This window comes from Hippocampus zosterae, chromosome 15, assembly GCF_025434085.1.
Source record: "Hippocampus zosterae strain Florida chromosome 15, ASM2543408v3, whole genome shotgun sequence".
In the NCBI taxonomy this organism is placed as follows: domain Eukaryota; kingdom Metazoa; phylum Chordata; class Actinopteri; order Syngnathiformes; family Syngnathidae; genus Hippocampus; species Hippocampus zosterae.
Window position 1 is genome coordinate 11,958,105 of NC_067465.1, and position 11,621 is coordinate 11,969,725.

Sequence of the window (11,621 nt, forward strand, 5' to 3'; positions counted from 1 at the left end):
TCCGACAAGCTTGACATCATTCATTTCGCCGGAGGACGTCCTCAAGTCCAACAAGGAGCAGTCTGTCGTCTTTGGCGCAATGTAGACGGGCGACATTCCATGAGTTTTTCATAGATGGAAACAGTAAAGACAAATGCTTTTCCTATAAAAGTGACGGTGTGACACGGTTATTTTCGTACAAGAAATCTAGAAAAATAACAAAAACTAAATTTTATAATTTACAAATCATTTTCATTAACAAAATACAATGAAAACAAAAATGCTTTAAAAAATGAAATTAACTAAAACTCAAATTTCTTTTGAAAAAACTAAATAAACTACCGGTAACTTAAAAGCAAAAATGTCCTTTGTTTTCATTTTTGGCAATTAACTGATGACATTTAAATTTAATTTTAAATGGAGTTATATGTGTGTGTGTGTGTGTGTGTGTGTGTGTGTGTGTGTGTGTGTGTGTGTGCGTTTGTATTCATGACATCTCAGGACAATTTTATGATAACACACCTTCACAATGAGGACCTGTGGAAAAATGAGGACATTTTTCGCGTCCTCATATTTCCACGCAGTCTACACTACTCTAGAGCTCACGAGGATACTCCCACACCAAAAATAAGTGATGTCCTGAAAGAGCACAATTTTCAGAAATTGTGTGTTTAAGTGTGTTTAACTTTCGACTCACTTTTCATTTGGAAAACTAGTGGCCAACTTCGGTACTTAACACACTTTTAACACACTTTCAGTGACGTCATTGTGCAGGACCTCAAATGTCATCTTTTTCGGACTGACTCACACATTTTCCCCGCCCTCGTCCTGATAAGTCACATCAATTAGCAGTCACACAAAATCCAACATGTGAAGCAGCCAGACAATCCTACTCTCAAACACGACCACGCGTGGATGACCATCGGGTAAGCAATTCCTTTTCATTTATCTTACCGTAACATAGAAGTTGTTCAATATAACCGTGTTTAACAGTGCCCACCAAAGGTAATATCATTCAATAAGACAGCTAGCTAGCTAGCTAGCTCGATCGTTAGCATGCTAATAAGCTTCCAGTAAAAGTAATGTGGACATGTCCTGCAGGCAAGGTTCTGGAAAACTTTTCTAAATCTTCAACAACACAGTCTGTAGAACTTGGTTTTGGTACCATATGTTTATTTCAGTGCAGTATTTGTTTTATTCGATTGCAGTTAATTTAAATTAGTTAGTACAGGTAGCCTAATGAAAGTGGGCCAGGCACTTCTAGCATTTACGCTAAGCCCGGTGTATTTACACTGTTTATTCTTGTGCTGATTCAATTGTACACTGTTTCAATGAAAAAAACAAACAAACGTTTGCAATGAAATTATAGCAGAATTCAGCTTTGTTGGTACATTTGGTCAAGACAATATTGTGTTACTCTATTTTAATTTTACATTGTTATCTGCCTGACAAATGGTTTGCCCGAATCTATTAGTCTGACCAGCAAATGTTTGATGAAATGAATTTTTGTATTTTTGAGGAAGAAAATAATATTCCTTTGGCTCAGTACTTTTTGAGCCAAAATAAGTGCTGCCATAATATTGTGCTTGCTTGTCTGGCTGACTTCTTCTCACTTTCCATTGTAGATGTTTACTGATGGTGATAATGTCACAAAGAAGAACCAGACTGAGCCCTGAATCTGAGGCTGCTCCTTTTATCTGGAGTCAACAAGCCTTGTTTGAAAGCCCAGTGGATCAATGATTATAAAGGTATGCTATCAATCTACCTGCTATCTAATTCTTATGGCTACCGCAAGCACAGGACAAGAGCTGCAACCAAAGCCTGTCACAGTGACAGATTTTATTTGTACATTGTATTTACCCCAAAAATGTCACAATAAACAGCATATTTTTTATGCCATTGATCATATTGGAGCAAAAATAATTGAAGTACTTTTGAAGAAAATGTTTAGCAGCCATTATCATTCAATTATTGAGAATATTGTATTGCCATGTAGAACTAGGAATATCTTGGAATGAAAAAATAGAAATAGAAATTATTCGGCTTCTGTTAAAATATTGTGCTTCACCAAATATCACAATTCATAAAAACACATACCATCCGTAATAGTCGATGAAAATTAGATGCCTTTAAACTTCCTTCATAATGCTTATTTCACCTGATTGAAGAAGGCTGTGGTAGCGGTTTGACAAATCCACATTTTTATCAGCAATTTGTACTGCCTATCAAAAGTCTCTACTTAGTTGAAAACAACGAATGGTCACCGGAATTATTTTTCAGTCATTAAATTGTTTTAGTCTGAAAGAGTATGTTTCGGGTGTTGTCTTTATTATTTGAACTCAGTCATGTCTGTTGTCCTGAAATTGTTAGCTATAAGAGCTGTACAGTGGTAACTACCATAAAGAGCCGGCTTGTGCTATGTATGAAGTTTAATTTATTCAAAAGTCATGTAACTACGACATATTTCTGACACTCTATGGTTGCTATAATGTTGATTTTCATGATTTCAGTCATGCTCTCATACTTCCCAGTTACTGTAGAATACTTTTTAGAATATTTCTGATACTGTAATGTTGCTGAAAAACCTGAGTGTGATCAGGTGAAATGACTTTTGTCTGGACCTAACACTGGAGAGCCTGTGTTCGAATGTCCCGTAATGGCACCGTAATGGTGTTATGTTGCAGACACCAAGTGACGGGATCTTGACTGAACCTTCTGGAGACCAAGAAGGGAGTGAGAGATCCACTTCATCCTTACAACAGGTTACTACTTCTTATCATGATATACTAGGTTTGAGTTTTCAGGTTTCTTTGACAAACACAGGAGAAGTTATAAATCAGAAACATGGACTCTCCATGATTTCAGTAGTCATGTCCTCATATTTCTTTAGACCTGAAAAACCTGAGTGTGTTTCAGGTGTCATGACTTTTGTCTTAACCTAACTCTGGAGAGCCTGTGTTCGAATGTCCCCATATTGCTGTTACTCAGAGCTGAACAGTGTTAACTTACTATAGTGTGGTACATTATTCTCAAACTCTCCTGTGGGCAATGTTCAATGAGAAATAATGTTTATTCATTTCTTAACTGGTCAGAATGAAGAATGCTGAAACTTTTGACACCGTAATGTTATGTTGCAGACATCAAGTGACAGGTACCTGACTGAACCCTCTGGAAACCAAGAATGGAGTGAGAGATCCACTTCATCCTTACAACAGGTTACTACTTCTTATCATGATATACTAGGTTTGAGTTTTCAGCTTTCTTTGACAAACACAGGAGAAGTTCTAAATCAGAAACATGGACTCTCCATGATTTCAGTCGTCATGTCCTCATATTTCTTTAGACCTGAAAAACCTGAGTGTGTTTCAGGTGACATGACTTTTGTCTTAACCTAACTCTGGAGAGGCTGTGTCTAAATGTCCCCATATTGCTGTTCCACAGAGCAGAACAGTGTTAACTTTCTATAGTGTGGTACATTATTCCCAAACTCTCCTGTGAGCAATGTTCAATGATAATTAATATTTATTAATTTCTTAACTGGTCAGAATGAAGAATGCTGAAACTTTTGACACCGTAATGTTATGTTGCAGACACCAAGTGACCTGACTGAACCCTCTGGAGACCATGAATGGAGTGAGAGATCCACTTCATCCTTACAACAGGTTACTACTTCTTATCATGATATACTAGGTTTGAGTTTTCAGCTTTCTTTGACAAACACAGGAGAAGTTCTAAATCAGAAACATAGACTCTCCATGATTTCAGTCGTCATGTCCTCATGTTTCTTCAGACCTGAAAAACCTGAGTGTGTTTCAGGTGACATGACTTTTGCCTTAACCTAACATCTGGAGAGCCTGTGTTCGAATGTCCCCATATTGCTGTTCCACAGAACTGAACAGTGTTAACTTTCTATAGTGTGGTATATTCATCCCAAACTCTCCCGTGAGCAATGTTCAATGATAATTAATATGTATTCATTTCTTAACTGGTCAGAATGAAGAATGCTGAAACTTTTGACACCGTAATGTTGTTATGTTGCAGACATCAAGTGACAGGTACCTGACTGAACCCTCTGGAAACCAAGAATGGAGTGAGAGATCCACTTCATCCTTACAACAGGTTACTACTTCTTATCATGATATACTAGGTTTGAATTTTCAATGTTCTTTGACAAACACAGGAGAAGTTATAAATCAGAAACATGGACTCTCCATGATTTCAGTCGTCATGTCTTCATACTTCTTTAGACCTGAAAAACCCGAGTGTGTTTCAGGTGACATGACTTTTGCCTTAACCTAACATCTGGAGAGCCTGTGTTCGAATGTCCCCATATTGCTGTACCACAGAACTGAACAGTGTTAAATTTCTATAGTGTGGTATATTCATCCCAAACTCTCCCGTGAGCAATGTTCAATGATAATTAATATTTATTCATTTCTTAACTGGTCAAAATGAAAAATGCTGAATATTTTGACACCGTAATGTTATGTTGCAGACACCAAGTGACCTGACTGAACCCCCTGGAGACCATGAATGGAATGATAGATACACTTCATCCTTACAACAGGTTACTACTTCTTGTCATGATATACTAGGTTTGAGTTTTCAGCTTTCTTTGACAAACACAGCAGAAGTTATAAATCAGAAACATGGACTCTCCATGATTTCAGTCGTCATGTCCTCATATTTCTTTAGACCTGAAAAACCTGAGTGTGTTTCAGGTGTCATGACTTTTGTCTTAACCTAACTCTGGAGAGCCTGTGTTCGAATGTCCCCATATTGCTGTTACTCAGAGCTGAACAGTGTTAACTTACTATAGTGTTGTACATTATTCCCAAACTCTCCTGTGAGCAATGTTCAATGAGAAATAATGTTTATTCATTTCTTAACTGGTCAGAATGATGAATGCTGAAACTTTTGACACCGTAATGTTGTTATGTTGCAGACATCAAGTGACAGGTACCTGACTGAACCCTCTGGAAACCAAGAATGGAGTGAGAGATCCACTTCATCCTTACAACAGGTTACTACTTCTTATCATGATATACTAGGTTTGAGTTTTCAGCTTTCTTTGACAAACACAGGAGAAGTTATAAATCAGAAACATGCACTCTCCATGATTTCAGTCGTCATGTCCTCATATTTCTTGAGACCTGAAAAACCTGAGTGTGTTTCAGGTGACATGACTTTTGTCTTAACCTAACTCTGGAGAGCCTGTGTTCGAATGTCCCCATATTGCTGTTGCACAGAACTGAACAGTGTTAACTTTCTATAGTGTGGTATATTCATCCCAAACTCTCCCGTGAGCAATGTTCAATGATAATTAATATTTATTCATTTCTTAACTGGTCAGAAAGAAGAATGCTGAATATGTTGACACCGTAATGTTATGTTGCAGACACCAAGTGACAGGTACCTGACTGAACCCTCTGGAAACCAAGAATGGAGTGAGAGATCCACTTCATCCTTACAACAGGTTACTACTTCTTATCATGATATACTAGGTTTGAGTTTTCAGCTTTCTTTGACAAACACAGCAGAAGTTATAAATCAGAAACATGGACTCTCCATGATTTCAGTCGTCATGTCCTCATATTTCTTTAGACCTGAAAAACCTGAGTGTGTTTCAGGTGTCATGACTTTTGTCTTAACCTAACTCTGGAGAGCCTGTGTTCGAATGTCCCCATATTGCTGTTACTCAGAGCTGAACAGTGTTAACTTACTATAGTGTTGTACATTATTCCCAAACTCTCCTGTGAGCAATGTTCAATGAGAAATAATGTTTATTCATTTCTTAACTGGTCAGAATGATGAATGCTGAAACTTTTGACACCGTAATGTTGTTATGTTGCAGACATCAAGTGACAGGTACCTGACTGAACCCTCTGGAAACCAAGAATGGAGTGAGAGATCCACTTCATCCTTACAACAGGTTACTACTTCTTATCATGATATACTAGGTTTGAGTTTTCAGCTTTCTTTGACAAACACAGGAGAAGTTATAAATCAGAAACATGGACTCTCCATGATTTCAGTCGTCATGTCCTCATATTTCTTGAGACCTGAAAAACCTGAGTGTGTTTCAGGTGACATGACTTTTGTCTTAACCTAACTCTGGAGAGCCTGTGTTCGAATGTCCCCATATTGCTGTTACACAGAGCTGAACAGTGTTAACTTTCTATAGTGTCTTATATTAATCCCAAACTCTCCTGTGAGCGATGTTCAATGAATAACAATGTTTATTCATTTATTAACTAATCAGGATGAATAAATTTGAATATTTCTGACACTGCACTGTTGCTATGTTGTAGACACCAAGTGTTCCGATCCTGATGAAACCTTTTGAAGATCAAGAAAGGAGTGAGAGATCCACTTCTTCCTTACAACAGGTTACTCCGTCTTATCATTATATACTAGGTTTGAGTTTTCAGCTTTCTTTGACAAACACAGGAGAAGTTATAAATCAGAAACATGGACTCTCCATGATTTCAGTCGTCATGTCCTCATATTTCTTCAGACCTGAAAAACCGGAGTGTGTTTCAGGTGATATGATTTTTGTCTGGACTTAACTCTGGAGAGCCTGTGTTCGAATGTCCCCATATTGCTGTTCCACAGAACTGAACAGTGTTAACTTTCTATAGTGTGGTATATTCATCCCAAACTCTCCCGTGAGCAATGTTCAATGATAATTAATGTTTATTCATTTCTTAACTGGTCAGAATGAAGAATGCTGAATATTTTGACACCGTAATGTTATGTTCCAGACACCAAGTGACCTGACTGAACCCTCTGGAGACCATGAATGGAATGAGAGATAAATTCTCAAAATTCTCAAATTTTCAAAATTCTCATTATTTCCTGGAATATCTTATTTTGATTATTTTATTTTTCCATTTTTAATAAATAATGCCTTCTTTTACAGGTGGGAATAAGAGACGCGCGTGGACAGATTATGAAGTGAAGGCTGTTGAGCGACATATGTTTGATTTCATAACAAGCCATAAAGTTTCAGGTAAAACGAGCTGTGAGTCCTGTCTCCACGCAGAGCCAGCAGCTCTGAACGACAGAGGCTGGGTGTCCATCAAAAACTACATCCACAACAGGATATAACTGCATTAAAAAGGGAAATGAATGGCTAGTCCATTGAAATGCGAGCACGTCTGGGTACATTTCAGTTCAAGTTAACTAAAGCAATAGCAATGGTGCATTTAGGGTGGGATGGTCAATTATGGATTTCATATTTGTTGTTGGATACTGTGTTTCACGTTTGTTGTTTCATGATCTTCAAGAGCAATTTGGAAAATCCTTGAAGATGTATGAACATGTAAATTATACTGTATATCAGGCATGTCCCGATCTGGGCCTGGAGGGCCACTGTCGTGCCTGTTTTCCAGCTCTCCCGGCTGCATCACACCTGTTTCAGATGATCAGTTCATCAGTCAGCTCTGATGCAGCATTAGAACATCCTGGGAGAGCTGGAAAACAAAAAGACAGCGGCCCTTGAGGACCGACTTTGGACACTCCTGCTGTATATAAACGTACATACGATATACAAACTTCTCACAAAAGATAGGCTTATTAGGTTTGAGGTGATATTTCGGAAAAACCCTAAAACATTTGAATTCATCCTATTTCAAGAATTTCAATACTTTTTGAAAAGTTGCTTTTGTCTAACGGTAGCTAAAGAAGTTGCTACACACATGGCACAATATATGGTCAGATTCATTAAAAATTCTTCATCGCAGTATTCACATTTTGACATAATCTTCTTCAGTTCAAACAACCCTCATCTATTGCAGTGCTTTGTGTCATGGAGAGGAGGTGGCATGTTTTCTGTGTTCATAATTTCATATTGTCAGCAATTAAAAAATAAGAAAGTGGACTGACCACATATTTAACCGTCTCTTCTTCTTCACATCTTGTATTATTAATGTGAATATTTGAGGGATGACGGGTATAACGACTGTTTGGCACATTCGCCTCACAGTTCAGCAATTGATATTTGAATGTTTGAATCTGGGCATCCTTCCTTTGTAGAGTTCTCCCCATGCCCGAGCATGACAATTGGACACATGTGCCTAACATATACTGTTGGTATGTAACATGAGTCAATTTAAAAATACACACTTTACTCTTAGCTGGTCTTCATAAGTCATATATACTTGAAAATGATGTGTATCCAGGGGGCTCAAAATTCACAAAAACATGAAATGGTAGTGTGTTTGAGGTGACTGTCTCCATAATACACAAAAACCTGTCAATGTCCTCATATGTAGTAGTTTTGTCATAAATCAAAAAAAAATTACGTCCTAGCCAAAATCTGAGTAGATGGCTGTCTTCCTGATTTTTTTTCATGGTTACCATATTTTTTTGGAGCCTGTAGGACCACGGGAAAGGCATGTACCCATATGTCGGGTGAACAAACGGACGTCCTGAAAATGCACCAAAACACGTATGTGTGTGTGTGTGTGTGTGTGTGTGTGTGTGTGTGTGTGTGTGTGTGCGTGTGTGTGTGTGTTTGTGTGTGTATATATGTATGTGTGTATATATATATATTATACATACACACACACATACATACTGTATATATATTCTGTATATGCACCTGTTTGATGTATTGCATCATCATCCTGTGTATGTGAACAGTTGAGACCAGGGGTGCCGAACCAGTCATTTTTCAGAGGCCTTTTATTTTTTAATGTAACATCAAATCGAAATGAAAGTAGTCTGGCCGGATACCGGGGGTGGCTTTGTGTGCCCGATGGTTGCGAGATAATAAAAACAGAATTTTTAATGTTTTTTTTTAAATCAGGTGTAAAGGTGAAAATGTCAGATTACAGAGACCTTTTATTTTGTAAGGTAACATCTTAATGAAAGTAGTCCGGCTGGTGGCTTCATGTGCTCCAGACCTGGTCTGGCTGCGGGATCATAAAAAGTGATTTTTTAAAAATGTTTGGGTTTTTTTGTAATCAGGTGTAAAAGTCAAAATGTCAAAATTCAGAGGTTATTTAGAAATGTAATAGCCTGTTAAGAAAATCTAGTGTTTGGCTGCACTCTGGCTTTGTGATTTTGCCTCCCAACACCACACACTTAAACACGTTTAGAGACGATTAAAGGAACGGATGAAAACCCACTCCTTTCCTGACTTAATCTGTCCTTTTTAAAAAGCTTCTCGTCCTCTGTCCTAAAAATGGGCATCTGTCTGGGACGGACGTACGGACCGTTTCATCTTAGGGGCGGAATGCCCATCTCTGGTAAACAACAACAGCAACAACAAAACACACATACAGTATATTACACAGGTTCGTCCTGTTGTGTTTTTTTCCAGTCTGTTTTTTTTTTTACTTCACTCCAGAATGCACTCGGTCCGTTCATCAGCCAAACACCACAACAGATGTAAAAATTTGCATTTACCAGACTAGTTTTCTTTCCATATCAAAACATGCAAAAATACTGTCAATGTTAACTAAAGAAGGGACAAAGTCGTCATGTCAGAGGATGTGTTTTCTTAACGTGTAACTTTTTTTCGGGGCCTTTTTAGGCTTTTATACTTTTTTGTTCCTTTTCTTTTTAATTGTTCTGCTTGATGTCGTCTCTTACTCTTTCTTTGGTTGACCGACACTCGTAAACGAGCTACCGTTGTGTTGACTTTCTTTGTCCAAAAGGGTTCACGGCACATTAAAAACGATGATGGGATACAGCAATGCATCATACGTCAGCATAATGTGAACATCATGAAAGAGTCCTTTGTAAACGTGCTCACTGCAGCCTTACAAAAACAGGAAGTGAGCCAAGGTTAGACACTGCAAGTCGACGTCCTCCTTTTATGGCTCAGCATCTCGCTCCTCGTAATTACTCCTGTCTGACTTAATGGCACACATTACGCTCGCTGACAAAAAAAAAAAATGCCATTTCCATTTTAGCTTTGGCTTTTTCAGGAAGCTTGCCGAGTTTAAATTTGCATATTTTTTTCTTTTGCTTTCTTTGACACATACATGACAAACATGAGGTTGAAAAGATTTCTTTGGGCAAATTTGTGTCTTTTCTGTTTTTCCTGGAGAGCAAAAAAAAACATCATTGTTTTGGGGGATAAAAAGTATTTCATTGGTTCGTTTTTCATCATATTACATCCAAACATTTTTTTGTTTTGTTTTTTGCTTTGGCCCAATTATACTGGTCTGCAGCACATTTTAATCACGGATGGTTTTATATGTTCCCATACTTATTTTTGTGTCTGATTTCAAAAGTGGTTTTCATTTTTTTTTTTTTGTAGGACATTTGATTTTTGAGATTTGTGATACAGATTTACCTCGTTTTAATTAACTCGTCACCAAGTACTCAATACTCCTCCAAAGAAACCCTCCACTTGGATAGGCTTAAACATTGTCACCAACTTTGATGCATTTTTTTCCCTACAGAAAATCAACATTGAAAAAAAAATCAATACACACCAAGGTCTGGATTTTGTCCCACAATTTCACAAGGTTTTTCCTTGCCACGCCCCTCCACAAGATGTCACATTAATGGATTTGGTCGTGATGTGCACCATCCTGCCAACAAACATACAAACAAACAGTGATGAAACCACAATAACAAGAACACAGAACAATAATGGTCCCATTCTTGCCAGATTGTCCCCTGAAATCCTCCACACAACAGCGCTGACATTATCAGCCAGGACAGTCGCGTGTCTGACAGAATTACTTTCAGCGCAAGTGAATATTCATAATTGGCCCAGTGACGGGGTGAGGGGAGAAGGTAGCACTTGGCGTTGAAGTCCTCAGACGGTCACAGGCCTTGACTGCTGAGTGAGTGTGAAATGCCAGAGCCAGACTGCTGGCCCGCGCCCTGAGGGGGGCCGAAGAAGCCCGCCTGCCCGCTCGCGATGACGACGCAGGCAACAAAAACAATGTGACAAGGCCCCGTCCCAACCCGCCTCCTGGTCTCTGTTGCGATGTGGCTCGCCTGAAAGACACACAGCTTTTGTGTGGCTCCTCATCATGATCATCACTGACCAAAAAAAGACAAATGCAATTGTACAAGCGCTTGTAGAATACTTGTCACGTATACTTACAGTAAATAAAGTAATCCCGCCTCTGTAATAAGTCAAATCCACAATATGGAAATGCCCTCTTTAAAACTCTCTAGGAATGCTTTCATAGCGTTCCTGACACTTGATTTCTTTTTTTTTTTTTCGGTCTTACAACACACTTTTAAGATAATACATATTCAAATAAAAGATATTGTCATTGCAAGAGCAATGGATAACAAAAATATATTGTGCAGTGTAACACATGCCTGTATATATTTACAGTAAACATATCCCACAAAACATGTCAATAATCATGCCCAAATATGTACGTTATAAAATGAACCTCTAGTTGTGGCTCTCTGTAGCCGTAAAAAGCAGGATTGAAGAGGAGTTTCTCTTCAGTATTTTTGGGTGTCATTCTGGCCCAAAAAGTCAACAACAACCCCTTGTTGACATTACCTGGATTGTCGTAATGTGTATACCTCACTTAACATGTCTCCCAAGTCATACGACAATAAAAATAACAAGAGTTTGCAAGCAACAATATTGCCAGATAAGCTAAGAAGTAGCTTAGCTTCCACTCTTCTTTGTGTTTTTTGTCAGTCTTGGC